The sequence below is a fragment of the Lampetra fluviatilis genome, chromosome 43, assembly GCF_964198595.1.
Source record: "Lampetra fluviatilis chromosome 43, kcLamFluv1.1, whole genome shotgun sequence".
NCBI classification, from domain to species: Eukaryota; Metazoa; Chordata; class Hyperoartia; order Petromyzontiformes; family Petromyzontidae; genus Lampetra; species Lampetra fluviatilis.
Window position 1 is genome coordinate 9403487 of NC_136317.1, and position 13882 is coordinate 9417368.

General features: G+C 50.3%; 1 protein-coding gene across 2 annotated transcripts in view; it reads left to right on the forward strand.

Moving 5' to 3' along the window:
* ACHE (acetylcholinesterase (Yt blood group)) overlaps positions 1 to 13882 on the forward strand; it is a 74307-nt gene that overhangs the window by 39683 nt on the left and 20742 nt on the right. The window contains exon 2 of one of the 2 annotated variants that reach the window (XM_078876329.1): positions 5200 to 5264. The exons of the other annotated variant lie outside the window; for it this stretch is intronic. The gene's annotated coding sequence lies outside the window, so the exon portion shown is untranslated. The remainder of the gene's footprint in view (positions 1 to 5199; positions 5265 to 13882) is intronic. 2 annotated transcript variants of the gene reach the window in all.

Below are 13882 nucleotides of genomic sequence, written 5' to 3' on the forward strand. Positions count from 1 at the left end.
GTGTATGTAGTGGTGTGTGTAGTGGTGTGTGTGTGTCGTGGTGTGTGTAGTGGTGTTGTGTGTGTGTAGTGGTGTGTGTGTGTAGTGGTGTGTGTAGTGGGTGTGTGTGTAGTGGTGTGTGTGTGTGTCGTGTGTGTGTAGTGGTGTGTGTGTGTAATGGTGGTGTGTGTGTGTAGTGGTGTGTGTGTAGTGGTGTGTGTAGTGGGTGTGTGTGTAGTGGTGTGTGTGTGTCGTGTGTGTGTAGTGGTGTGTGTGTGTAATGGTGGTGTGTGTGCAGTGGTGGTGTGTGTAGTGGTGTGTATGTGTAGTTGGTGGTGTGTCTGTGTGTGTAGTGGTGGTGTGTGTGTAGTGGTGGCGTGGGGAGCTGTGGTGTTGCGACTCGCACGTCCACTACGCGCCCGGCGACGCGAGTTAGATTCCTGCTCAAGGCCAACACCAGTGACGATTCTATGAATCGGTCCTGGGAGTCCCCTAGGTCCACTCAGCCTCAAACGAGAGCCTGGTTCGGTTGTGTAAACAATCGCCACTGGGGAGACAAAGGCGGCCGTGCGTGATGTTGGCCACTCACCTTCTCGTGTACAGTGGCTACACGGGGGATCTTTGTCTTTGTTACGCGCGTGCGTGTGCAATCGGGACAGGAAACCCCAGTTTTACAGCACAATTGCGATCAGCAGGAATCGGAGCAAATGTTATTTTAGTACAGTGCGATAATTAGCTGAGATAATTACTGCTAATCAATAGCGTTTAGAACTGCATGTGTTTGCCATGTGTTGAATAATTGCTATGTAAATACACAACACGACACAGCACGCGATACACAAAGATAACACCCCCCCCCCCCCGTATAGCCTCACTGACTTTTGGGGCAAGTGCTGTTTGCGAGCACCTATCAAGGCCGGCACAGCACACGATGTCGGTACAGGGGGTGGGTAGCCAGCACCACGTCCGGCCGCCTTTGTCTCTCCAGTGGCGATGTTTTTACACACCACACCAGGTACTAATTTGAAGCTGAGTCGACCTAGGGGAGGCCCAGGACCGGTCCAGATAATGAATCATCACTGGTGTTGGCCGTGAACGGGAATCGTATAGCACGTCAACACACGCACATACACACGTTATTTCACCACGCCTTCGCCACGCTGGCGAATGGGATGGTGGTGGTGGGGGGTGAGGCATCTCCGAGTGAGGTTCAGCACAGTGGATGATTCTTTACTGCCCTCTGCTGCCCACATCCGCCGTGGCTCCACACAAAAAAAAAACCCCGAGTCGAATGGACCACGGCTCTGTGGTGGCTTCGGCACAGAAAGTGGCTCGCGTTGGGTCCCAGCAGCAGCGGTGGTGGTGGTGGTGGTGTTTCACCTTTGCTGTCGCCTTGAAACCCTTTGGTTCTCAGTCGTAAACATGTACAATGTTAATACACACGTAGGGGGGTGTGTGTTTGATGAAAACAAAGTAGTTGGCACGTCCGTGCCCGTGATTAATTTGTGTGTTCGATGATTTATTTACCTTCTAAAATAATTTCACTATGTAACACGATTTTTGTTCCTGGGTCATAAATGTTATTTTCTAATTGCTTATGCCTCAAAAGTATAGAAAATGTCTGTTATTCCCCACAAACGTTGCTTTTGTGACCACGACTTTACGTGAAGGAATTACACAAATGCACACTGAAAATAGGTACATTTTAAAATATCACTGGGGCCTTCATCGTAACATTACATCGATAGTAGGTGTTAAAAAATGTATTTTATGAACGATGAAGAAGGGCCATTTCACAAAACATCCATCCCTTTCATTTAAGGCCACACACTGTTGTTGTTTGACGGCCGTGTTGAGTGTCTCCTGTTCGGGCGACAGCTCGTGTTTATTTAGGGGTTCACGTTGACTCGTGTGACCATGGGGAAGCCACGCTGATTAAACACAACAACCAGGAGGGTATCGCGGCGCTTTGGTGAATCCACTGATGGATGAAGGCATCCCCTCCCCCCCACTATGCTCTGTCGGTCGTGGGGGTTGTTTGACCATACTTCACGACACTGGGCAGTGCCCAGCGGCTACCCACCAGTTCGATTTCCACTCTTGGCCAACTTCCATGGCGAAAACCTTAAACGGACCCTTGGCTCTCCCCTGGTGCGATGTGTAAACATCAGCATTGTGGAGAGACAAAGGCGGTCGGGCGTTGTTCTGGACACCACCATTATCGTGCGCCGTGTCGGCCTTTATAGGTGCTCGCAAACAGCACTTGTCCCAACAGTCTGTTGAAGGCTGTATGGAGGATGCTTGTCTTCGTGGTGTGTGTGTATTGATATGTGTGGGGAGCAGTGGTGTCGCGGTTAGCGCGCTGCGCTACGAACCCGGCAACCCGAGTTCAATTTCCGCTCACGGCCAACATCAGTGGCGATTATCTGAACCGGTCCTGGGCCTCCCCTAGGTCGACTCAGCCTAAAATGAGTACCTAGTGTGATGTGAAACCGTGGCTACTAGGGAAAGCAAACAGCCTGGTGTGGTTGTGGCCACCCAATCCGTTGTATCCCATGCCGGCCTTCATAGGTGCTTGCTAACAGCACTTTCCCCAACAGTCTTCTGTATGTATGTTGAACTTCTTTCGCACTGTACCTAGCCAACCGTGCTAATCGGAGGTTTATTGATGTGGGTGTGTGTTGGAATGTATGTGTGTATGTGGTGTGTGTTCGATTCCTGGCTGTGGGTGACATCAATGGGGAGAGATATCTGCCCTGTTTTGTCCGTCCACTTAATCAGCAGTGAAGTATGGTAAACCCCATAATCCACATGACATTGGGAAGGAGGCCTTCATCTAGCAGTGGATTGACAAAGGGCGTATAAATGATATTATTCGAGACCCAAACATCACACCACCTGGCTTTGGCATTCCTCTAAGACACCCGCATCAGAACGTCCCCGGGCCGATGCGAACATCTCCTCCACGCCGCAGTCGTGCGATTTTGGCCATGCAACTAAAACTGCAGATCAAACACTAACACCAGATATACATAGGGATACACAGAGACTCGTAGATATACTTAGAGACACATAGAGATACATTCAAGACAAGCCACATTCGTGCGATTGTGGCCATGCAAAGCCACACTATGGACCATATACTAAACCTAGAGATACATAGGGATTCATAGAGACGTGGAGATACATAGAGACTCGTCGAGATACATTTAAGCCACAGGAGTGGTTATGCAACCCAATAGAAAACCACTGCAGTGCGCGCTCCTTCAACGGAGGAGCAGCAGCAGCCAAACCACCACCCAAACTCTCTCTCACCCAAACTCTCTCTCACCCGAAGCCCTCTCGTCGTGGCCAGCAGACCCCAACACTGGGCGCCGAGCTCCTGAACGCACTGCTGCCATCATGCGCAACAACAGCATTGGTAGCATAGTGAGAGACGGAGGAATACAATGCAGTGACGCTGTTCTGGATTCATGGCTGTTTAATAGCAACCCGGCTCTGTAATGCACAGCACGGGATAATTAATAATTACTGTGCGGGGCAGACCGCAAACCGCGCAATGAATCAGCCACAAGCAGACTGCCTGCTGCACAACCGCGTATTTACTAGCTGGCTATTCATTCATCGACTCATTTTTTTATTCTTTCGGCATCGGGATCCGTGGACATATCTGTCGCCTTCCGCGCGCGTGAGAACGTCGACGAGCTTTCGAGCTGGGAGGAGGTCCCCTCGGCCGTGGTGTCAAGCAAAGTCTCGCCGTTTTATTTTATGAGGCTTTTTATTTTACGACCAATGGTAGAATACGTAATTCTTTCGTGTAAACAATTGTCAACGTTGAGCTCGCTTTCCAACATTCCTCTTCCTCTGGTTTTGCAAAAAAAAAAAACATATGGATTCGGCTATATTTGTCCACCCATGTAACAAGTTGATTTTTGATTCGCTCTGTCGTGTGGGAATAGCTGAACATTGGCATTTTACCTTCTCCACAATCAGTTCAGTTCAGTTCATTTATTAGGCATAGCCCTGTGAGCCATTCGGCTCTTGAATCGGGTGCAACCGCAACAAACAAAAACATGAACAAGAAACATCTTAAAGTGACTACGCGCAACAGAAAAATCCAGGGAAAAACAGCAAAGTCTTCCAGAAAAAGCACCGTATATCAACGCTGTGGGCAAAAATTTCAGTGGGATGCAAGTAAAACAATAACAACCATAAGACAATTTCGATTAAAGTTATCAGTCTAACTCTGTACAACCTACAAACAAATATGGCTAATCCAAAACGTTTTCGAAATTACCAAAATAAAGCTATAAAAACAACGTAACAGTGATCATAGGAACTGTGATTCAAATTTAACAATAAACGATATACATAACATGTACGATCAAACTTTGCAGCCATAGCTGGCAGCGTGAGTCACTCCATAACAGCAGGAGTATTAGTAGGAGTATAAAAAAATGCACCTTTAAAGATCAGACCCCAATAAGTAACTGGTTATAAATCATACTTGGCTCTGCTCGATGAGACCTCTGAACGTTGAAACCGGTTTCGGAGTTTTTCACTTGAAATGATCGATGCCGCTTGAAATGATGCTCTCCCCAGAGAGGCAGGCCGCGGCGGCTGATAGGATGTGCGGGAAAAAAACATTCGCTTTGATTTCATTGTATCTGGAGGGAGAGATATGCGAGGGAGCCGCGTATTGTCAGACTGTTGGTTGCGTTTGGTCTGAGAGCTGTTCACGGCGGGAAGAGTCTACCACTCACTGGAGCTGGAGGCGTTGTATCAACGTGTCGTTCTATATAAACCACAAACAACATACCAACGTGTCCTATACAAGACAACATGCAGATAATATTCCAACGTTGTTCTTTTATACCAACGTTTCCAGTTAAAGTCGCCAAAGATTAGGATGACATTCAGTGAGATTAATTTGGAATGTTTGCTGCGGATTTTGAGACCGCAGTATTTAGTTCAGGGTGGTGTAACAGTTCCAGTAGATTTGTTGGTGTGCTTGTGTTTATAGCGAGTGGGGGATCAGCGTTTAGCGCACTGAACCTCATCTCCATGGCGTGGTGCTGGCCACATCACCCCTCGTGTGTCGTGTCACACCAGAATAGGTGTTCGCTGCCAGGACTTACGAGAACGGTCTTTTAAAGGCTCTATTGGGCATCGTTGTAGTCGTGAACGGAGCTCATGAAACACTTGCTCGGTGTTTTACAGAAGGCTGCTTGGCTTGCAGTTGGAGCAGGAATTATTGGCGCAAGGCACCACCACTCGGGTGTAAGGTACGTTCATCCTTAATAATAATCCTATATTATTGTGTGTGTGCATGTCGGTGCGTGTTTCTGTATGTATGTATGTGTGGGTATGTGTGTATCTTTGTGGGTGTTGGTGTGTGTGCGCGTGTTGGTGTGTTTTTGCGTCTCTGTGTGTGTGTGCGTGTCGGTGTGTGGGTGCATGTCGGTGTGCGTGTTTCCTCCATAAACGGAAAAAAGCCATTGCACTTGCCCACGTGGAATGTTCAAACTCTTAGGAGGAGAGGCTGCCACTCCTCTGTTGGGGCCTGGACCGGTACTGACTGGATCTCTGTTGTATTCAGCAAGTCTGGTGGACTGTTTCTGGCTCCTGTCATTATGAGGGGTGGGCAGTCCTTTACTTGGGGCAGGAAACTGCCAACAGCAGGGAGTGTCTCATCTTCTGAACAAAATAATAAAGGGAGCATGGGAGCATGGTGGTGAGGTGCGGGAAGCTGCAAGCCCAAGGCGACTATGGGCTCGCCTCCACATCAGTGGGAGGTGAGGAATAGTGGTTGTAGCTTACGCCCCCACCGAAGATGAACATCAGTGGAGGGATGTAGGCAAGGCTGGTGAGTCAGATGCCTTCTATGACCACCTGTCATAGGTGCTAGCTAATGTGGCCCTTTGGAATAGAGTCATCCTGTTAGGTAACATTAATGCCTGAGTGGGCCATGACGCAGGCACCTGGGCAGGAGTGATTGGAAGGCATGGGTCAGATTAGTTTAATAATATCGGTAAGAGGCTGCTAGACTTCGCTGCAGCCCATGGTCTTATAATCACCAACACGCTATTCCCAGATCAGGGCATCCACACAATATCATGAGTCCAAGCAAGAACATCTGCTGGACAATATAGTGACGGAACAGCGGATGTGGGTCCATGTCCTTGACACCAGGACCTATTGTTCAGCTGATCTGCCCACTGCCCATCGTCTTGCCATATGTAAGATGCACCTGCCATTTTTGCACTGTACTGGTGGACGTTCACCTAGGACCTTATTCAAACCGACAATAGCCTGGTTTTATCTATCTAACAAAAATTTCAAGCGAGAATTTCATCATTGCGTGCAGCTAAGGGTGGCATTGTCCCCCCTCCTCCTGAAGCTGATCGGAAATTGGTGAGGTTCAGAACTGTGGCTTCTCCAGCTGCAATGGCCGCATTGGGTACGCAGTCCAGACCTCCCAAGAGACCCCTAAGAGAAAGCAACAGGCCCACTCCCACCATCTACAATTTCCCACATCGGAGAATGAGGAAGCTTAATGCAGCCTTTTCTCGGAGGGTTGGAGAGCTGTGCAACACTGCAAGGATGAGTGGTATTTGCGGGTCACTGGAGAGACAGAATCTGCCTCAGTAGCCCACATTCACAAATCACTCTTTAATTCCATCAAAAATTTACTTGCAGCATCACATCTATCACCATTCTTAAGGGAAATAATGGTGATCCGTTTGCAGAGCATTTCCTTGAGGTCTTGGAGGAGGGGGATTCCCTTAGCCTAGATAAGATCATGAGGCAAGGTGGGGATTACCCTGCTGGGGCTGCCGTGCCTTTAATATTGGAAGAAGTAGCCACCCGCTGTGAGTCGCTGGCTGAGGTACCATCTGTTGAGGAAGTGCGAGGGGAGATCCAGAGCCTGAGACCATGAAAGTTCCAGGCAGAGATAAGCTCCCATGCAAACTGCTGAGGGAGACTGACATCTGTGTGCCGAATGCACTGTATGACATACTTATAACTGTGTGGACCACAGGGAGGGTTTTTGCAGGACCATAGTGATTGTAACAACTACAGGGGATCTCCCTCCTAGTGTACGGGGAAAAGTCCTGGCAAGACTTATACAATGTCGCCTTGCCAGGCACACTGAGGAGAGGCTTGTGGAGCTTCCATGTGGTTTTAGGCCACAGCAATCCTGCATGGATGTCATATTATCTATACGTCTGCTGCAGCAAATGTATAGGGGATTTCAAGGGAACCTACTCCTCTGCTTAATTGACCTGGTCAACAACGATGGTACCATCAATTGGCCAGGGTTGTGATTGCTCTTTGTGCTTTCTAGTCCTGGACTCTCTGCTCACAATCATCAAGGATCTTCATAATGGTGAAGAGCCCCGAGAAAAGCGACGTTACTGGGAGTTGGAGCCATTCCCTATTCATCTTGGAATGTGACAGGGGTGTCCTCTGGCTCTGACCTTATATAACATATTTTTGCGACCACGCAGTTCAAAAAGCTTTCCATGGCTGTACCACAGGAATTTCCTTCTAATACAGATACATTGGGAGGCTGATTGATACCCAGGTGCGGGCGAGGAATTTGCTCCCTATTGGTCAACAATGTTGCATATGCTGATGATCTGGTAATTTCTGCTTACTCTGATAGGGAGTAGAAGGCTCTGCTGCTGAACCATGAGCATGCGACAAATAGGTAGGTAGGACCTTACCATGAGCCCTAACAAAACTAAGCACCTTACTGGGTATTTTGTGTCATATAACACTATACCTCAACTCCCTATGAGCGATGGGGCAGTTGTGGAAATAGTGGAGAAATTTCCATGCCTGGTGAGTATGCTTAGGAAAAGTTTTGGTTTGGCAGCTGCCTATTGCTGTGTGGAAGCTACCTGGCCTGTTGTTCCACATCAAGCTTTGGATCTTCTTGGCCTCAAGTATGCCCTCCTTTTTTTGTGATTTGCAAAACATGGACCACATAAATGTAACATCTGTGCTAGTTTTAAACATTAATTCTGGCCTGCCTATGATCCATCCTGGGTTTATCCATGCTGGATTGTGTGAGGACCTCACAAATCCTTGACATATCTAGACACATTAGTGATCTCCTTGGCAGGCAAAGCTACATTGGCTGGGTCTTGTTAGCCTGCATGCACAGCCATTGCATGCCCAAGTAGCTTTTGTTAGGTCGGATCCAAGGTGCTAAACGGGAGCGGTACGGGCTAAAGAAGAGATGGGTTGTTGTGGTACAGGATCATATTGAGCTGAGTGGACTTGCCCAAGACTGCTACCAGCTATGTCAGGATCGGCCTCTGTGGAGGAGGCTCATGAAGGACGCTACTGGACAATTGGAGGTAGTTGCTCTCAAGCAATAGTGGTGGGCGGAGGAGAGATGGGCAGCTAAAACTCAAGCAAATTGGCATGGTCGGGGGCATAGGTAGTGGATCTGCAAATCATCTCAGTCAGTGAACCCATGGCACCTGGTTCTGTCCTGTGACCTTCCAGCAAGTATTTTACACTTCACGTGGTCTTGGAGTGCACAAGCGCCCGACTGACGTCACTATAACTGAGTGGTGAATGGTTTTTGTTATTGTACTGCTATGGGTGTGTTGGTATACACGTGTGTGTTTGTGTATGTTGGTATATTTGTGTTCGTGTGTGTTGGGATTTGTGTTTTGGTTTTTCAGGGGAAGCCTCACTCCTAATCAGTCAAGCATCAGGTCTCGGGGCCACAGTTTGTTCACCTGGTGGCTACTGCCAAACTTCACTGTTACGAGGAGTTGAATGTTCAGTCTCCCTGCCAGAGCCAGCAATCTGAAATGAAAAACTGTAGGCCCAAGCCCCGCCCCTTCCGTACGTGATGCCGGAAACATCATCTCGGTGGTTTTCGACTTCTACCTGAGCGCCATTTATTTTCACTAGCCCACATCAGGAAAATAGTTTAGGTCACCTATTATTAGGTAGCTTTTGGTGTTCGAGCCTGGCTGTTCCAGTGATCATTGTGATCACGGTACTGTGCAGTTTGCAGTGCTGGATATACTGAAATAATTTGTTCTCACTGTAATGTATGCATGTATGTATGTATGTCGAACTTCCTTCACATCGTATGTAGCAAACTGTGCTCATTTATTACCTCAGCAGTCCTGCTTTCGAGTTGCACTTGGTGATCTCACTCCATTGCGGCAGCAGAGAACCCAGAAATTCTCACGAATCTTAGTTAACTTTTAAAACTTAAAGAGGTATTCAGTCCATGTGACAGGCAGGGGAAGGGGGAATACCCACACCACTGACTTTCTTTCCAGACTCCTCAGTTCCGAGTTCTCGCAGCAGTATAGGGCCCTGTTTGAGCTCCTGCATAGTTCGATAAAAAGTGTGAGTTTTACCACAGGAGCAGTATCTTCGATTCTTCAAATCGTTATTGTCGTCTTAGTGATAACCTTTTAATTTTAATCAATCTTCACGGCGATATCTGTGTAGTTTTATTTTGGTGCACAGTCGCCAAGTCTTAAGCTTTATTCGCATGCAGTCACAGCACCTGTGTGGTAATAGTGGCGATGGTGATAGCTGGCGCCAAAAAGTAAAGTATGGCCGTTCGAACCAGGTGTCACAGCCGTGGTTTAACCATGCGAGCAGGAGACCATTATGCCGCGCACAGCGAAGAAAAGGCCAGTGCCATTCACCTCATATCGAACCTGGAGCAAGGGTCCCATTTTTGGGCCTTGTACCGTCTGCAGTGGCCAGTGTGAGGTGGGTCAGCTGCGAGGCTCGCCAGAGACCAGTGGACCGCACCGGAGGGCGAGTCGGCGACTACGAGCACAGTGCCCGCAAGTGACATCTTGGAGGTGGACAAACCCCATCTTGTGCGTAGATGCCAACCGAGCATCCCTCATCACGGTTCCCATTACTCAGGTCATATGTACGTGTAGTATGCATCTCACGAGGCACACACAGAAGTCTGGAGGCACCACGATTTATTTGTAATAAAGGTCGCGGAAGCAACTTCTGGAATCAGGTTTGTTTATTATCTTTCTTTCACAGCTCTCATCATATGGACTCTTCTGCTATCTAACTCCTTCACGCTGTTGACAGCGTGAGAGGGAGGGATAGAGAGAGAGAGAGACTGTCGCTGCCACGTGGCAGGCTCTGGACCCCCGCTCCTGCGTGGCTTCTCCCTTCGTTCGTTCGTTCCAGTTCTGATCACGTGTTGCCCGTCTCCACCCCTTTTAATCCCTGGGTCACGTAGTGCCTTTCAGCCAGTCCTGGGTAACCTCCCTGGAATCTTTTAGATTCCATCCTACGGTCCCAGGACCACGCCCCTAACTCATCGGCGGTGTCTAAAGCCAGCAGGGCCAATCATCTCCTTCTAGGTGTCACCTTCCCATTACATCAGGTCCACGCCCCTACACCTCTTCCCATTGGTTATAGGCCTGGACCGGTAGAGCCAATCATTACAAACGAGGTGTGACCATTCAATCACCCAGGTATACTCTCACATTACATATTCACAACTCAACAGGGCTATGGGTTAACAATACTCGGGGTTACTCTAGACCGACAAAGGGGTCTCTATGTAAAATTGAGTCCCCGACGACCAACGCTCTCAACCCCAGCTCCCCCACCAGACAACCCTGATCGCTCCGCCCCCGTCCCTCTTATCCTCACTCCGCCTCCGGCCACACCCCCTCCTCGGTCTTTCGAGATGGAACGGAGCCAGCGTCACATGTCCTTTGGGGCCCCTGTTTCAGGGCCCCCTTCACTTCCCTGAGTTGGCACGTCCCCTCTCTCTCTCTGCGACGGGACCCTGCTCTGTCAGGTCCGCTTCTCCACCACATCTCCGTCGGCTCCCTCGAGAGGTACGTGCACACTCCTTTACCATTTGTAGTTGTTGTCGGCATATACGCCGTAGAGACGCTATTTACGTCTCTACATCACCTTGCCCTATATGAAACTCAGCCGTCTCGGCTGACCGACATATATCCCATGTAACGTGTGGGCCTCCAATTTAGAACGCAACAAGAGAACAACAATAACACAATAAAAATCCCGAATGAGGAAGAACCAATATATACACTATATACAGGGCTAGGGAGAGAAGACGAGTGGGAGGAAGAGAGAAGAAAAAAAACTTAGTTGCAACTATTTACAATGGACGAGCCACCCCCTGGAGAGGCCACAACTACACCTCGCACATGCAACACCGCACTCGAGCACAAGATGAACCCGGGTCAGCTATTGACCCATCTGGCTCGAGTGGCGGCTGTGGACGACGGTGGTAGGCGCACTTCGACGCCAGAGGATGGTCATTTAAATTGAGCTGTCTTTGCCCAAGTCCTTGATGCTGGCCCGTCAAGCGAGGAGGGTGCGGTCCTCTGGAGGCTTCGGGGGCAGCCGAAAGATGGCTCGACGAGCACGGCACCTCCTGAGTCGAAGAACCCCCATGTGGTAGAGGGTCGGGTGATGGCGGCTCTGGACTCCCCCATTCCCCCCGGGCCAGTCTGACCGGTGACGTTGGTCCCGTTCGGCGCTTGGATCCTGCGGGCGGAATAATAGAACTGTCCTGAGGAAGGACGTCAGTCAACGCGCGCCCCAGCTCATCGGGCTGACCAGACACCCGGCCCTCGAAGTGGAGATGAAAGACTAATGGCAGGTGGAAAAAAACTTTTAGCAGCGACGGGTACACAAACCAGCGGCGGCGACCACACTGAATCTGCACGCACTGTGGACTCCTCACCTCCACCACTTCGACCGGCCCCTGCCATGGTTTATGTAATTTTGGGAAGGTACCCATCGGGACGTGGTCGCAGTGGAGCCACACCTTGTCCCCTGGCGTCCATACGGTAGTGGACTGGCGAGGCTTGACGAGCCGTTCGTTGACCGCCTGCCACAAGGCCGAGTTCCCTCGAGACGCCTCCCTAGCTTCAGCCAATCACTGTAGGGGAAGGGTACGATATCCTAGTACACTTCTCCAGTGGTTTGAGCTGCACATCAATTGGTGGGTCACGCTCCCTTCCATACATTAACAAGAATGGGGAAAACCCGGTAGAAGCGTGCGGGGCGGAACCGTATGCTGCGAGCACGCCTGGAACATGTAAGTCCCAGTCAGACTGGGCTTCATTGACACGTTGGCACAACATCGAAGTCAGGGTTCTGTGTAACCTTTCCACCATTCCGTCCGTCTGGGGGTGATAGGGCGACGTGCGCACCTTTTTGGTACCCAATTGCTCGCAAACCTCCTTCAACCGCTTGGACGAAAATGTTTTGCCTTGGTCTGTCAAGAGACGTTCAGGGGCGCCTTTATCTAATACGTAGCCATGAAGGAACGCATCTGTGATGGTCTCAGCTGATTGGTTTGGTAACAGCCAGGCCATTGGCCAACGCGACAAATATTCCATCCCCACCAATATGAATTTATTCCCCCGCGGAGTGGTGGGGAACGGACCGAGAACATCGAGCGCGACGAGTTCGTTCACCCGGGAAACGCAGATGGATTTCAGCGGTGGGCGATCTGCTCTCGGCGGAGGTTTGCAGCGAGCGCATTCCTTGCAACCTTGCAGCACATTATAAACGTTGTCGGCCATACCGGCCAGAAAAATGTAATTTTTAAAGTAGCCAAAGTTTTTTGGACACCAAGGTGCATTAACCGCTCGTGCTCCGCCCGTGCTCCGCCCGTATAACCTTCCCCCGCATAACAAATGCCACGACCATGGCGTATCGATGGGATTTCTAGTCCTATTTCATCAGCAAGCCCCCGTCTAGGATGACCGACGCTCTCAACCCCGAGGCAACGCCACACAGTCAGGTCCCCCGCCAGACAACCCCGATCGCTCCGCCCCCGTATCTCTTATCCTCCCGAGCGTGGCCTCGCTCCGCCTCCGGCCACGCCCCCTCCGGCCACGCCCCCTCCTCGGTCTCTTGAGACGGAACCGGAGCCAGCATCACATGTCCTCCGGGGCCCCCGTTTCCGGGCCCCCTTCACTCCCCTGAGTTGGCACGTCCCCTCTTTCTCTCTGCGAATGGACCCTGCTCTGTAGTGCCTGCTTCTCCGCCACGTCTCCGTCGGCTCCCTCGAGAGGTACGTGCACACTCCTTTACCATTTGTAGTTGTTGTTGGCATATACGCCGTTGAGACGCTTTTTACGTCTCTACACACGCATGTCGCCATGGGGGGGCTACCATGTGGCCTTTGGGTTGCGACTCACGTTCGACCCGGGCTCCCACAAGTACTTCCCACAGAGGGGAGCGTAGCCGCTCCAGGTCCCCCGTGCAAGGGGGGCGGGTGACGGTTCCGTTGGTGTGGGCTCCGCGTCATTGGGCAATTTGAGCTCTGGGTCTCTGTGATTGGGTAGAAAAAACTTACTAGGACAAGCGCAACAGTGCAGGGCCTTCGAAAAACCAGGCCGTGCAGGCCCCCGATGTGACAAGCGACCTTGTAGGCTCTTCTGTTAGAGGGGGTGTGAGCACAGAATCTATTGTGAGAGGTGAGGACCAGGGCCCCAAAAGGAGTGGCAATATGCATTCATTCAGTCTCTCCCATTGTTGGGTTGGCCCAAGAAGGAGAAGGCTCGCATCGGGGTCATATCGCCATTATGGTGTGTCTGACAGACCTGACTCGTCAGGGTTAGAGGATAATGAGGACTCTGTAGCGTCCTCATCTCGTTATATTTTGGGGTTAGGCTCCCACCTCTTGTGGACTGCTCGATGTCGGCTCTGAATGTTTGGGTGTTTGCTATTTTTTGCCTTCCACGTGAATGCTGGGCAAATGCTGATAGGTTCCTCTCCTATCTTGTCATAATTGTTTAGGGCTTTTACCCCAGATGTGCTCTCCATTTGGGTCAGTGTTTGTTCCTTCAGACTTGCACCTGGTGCTTAACAACTTAGTGGCTTCTCC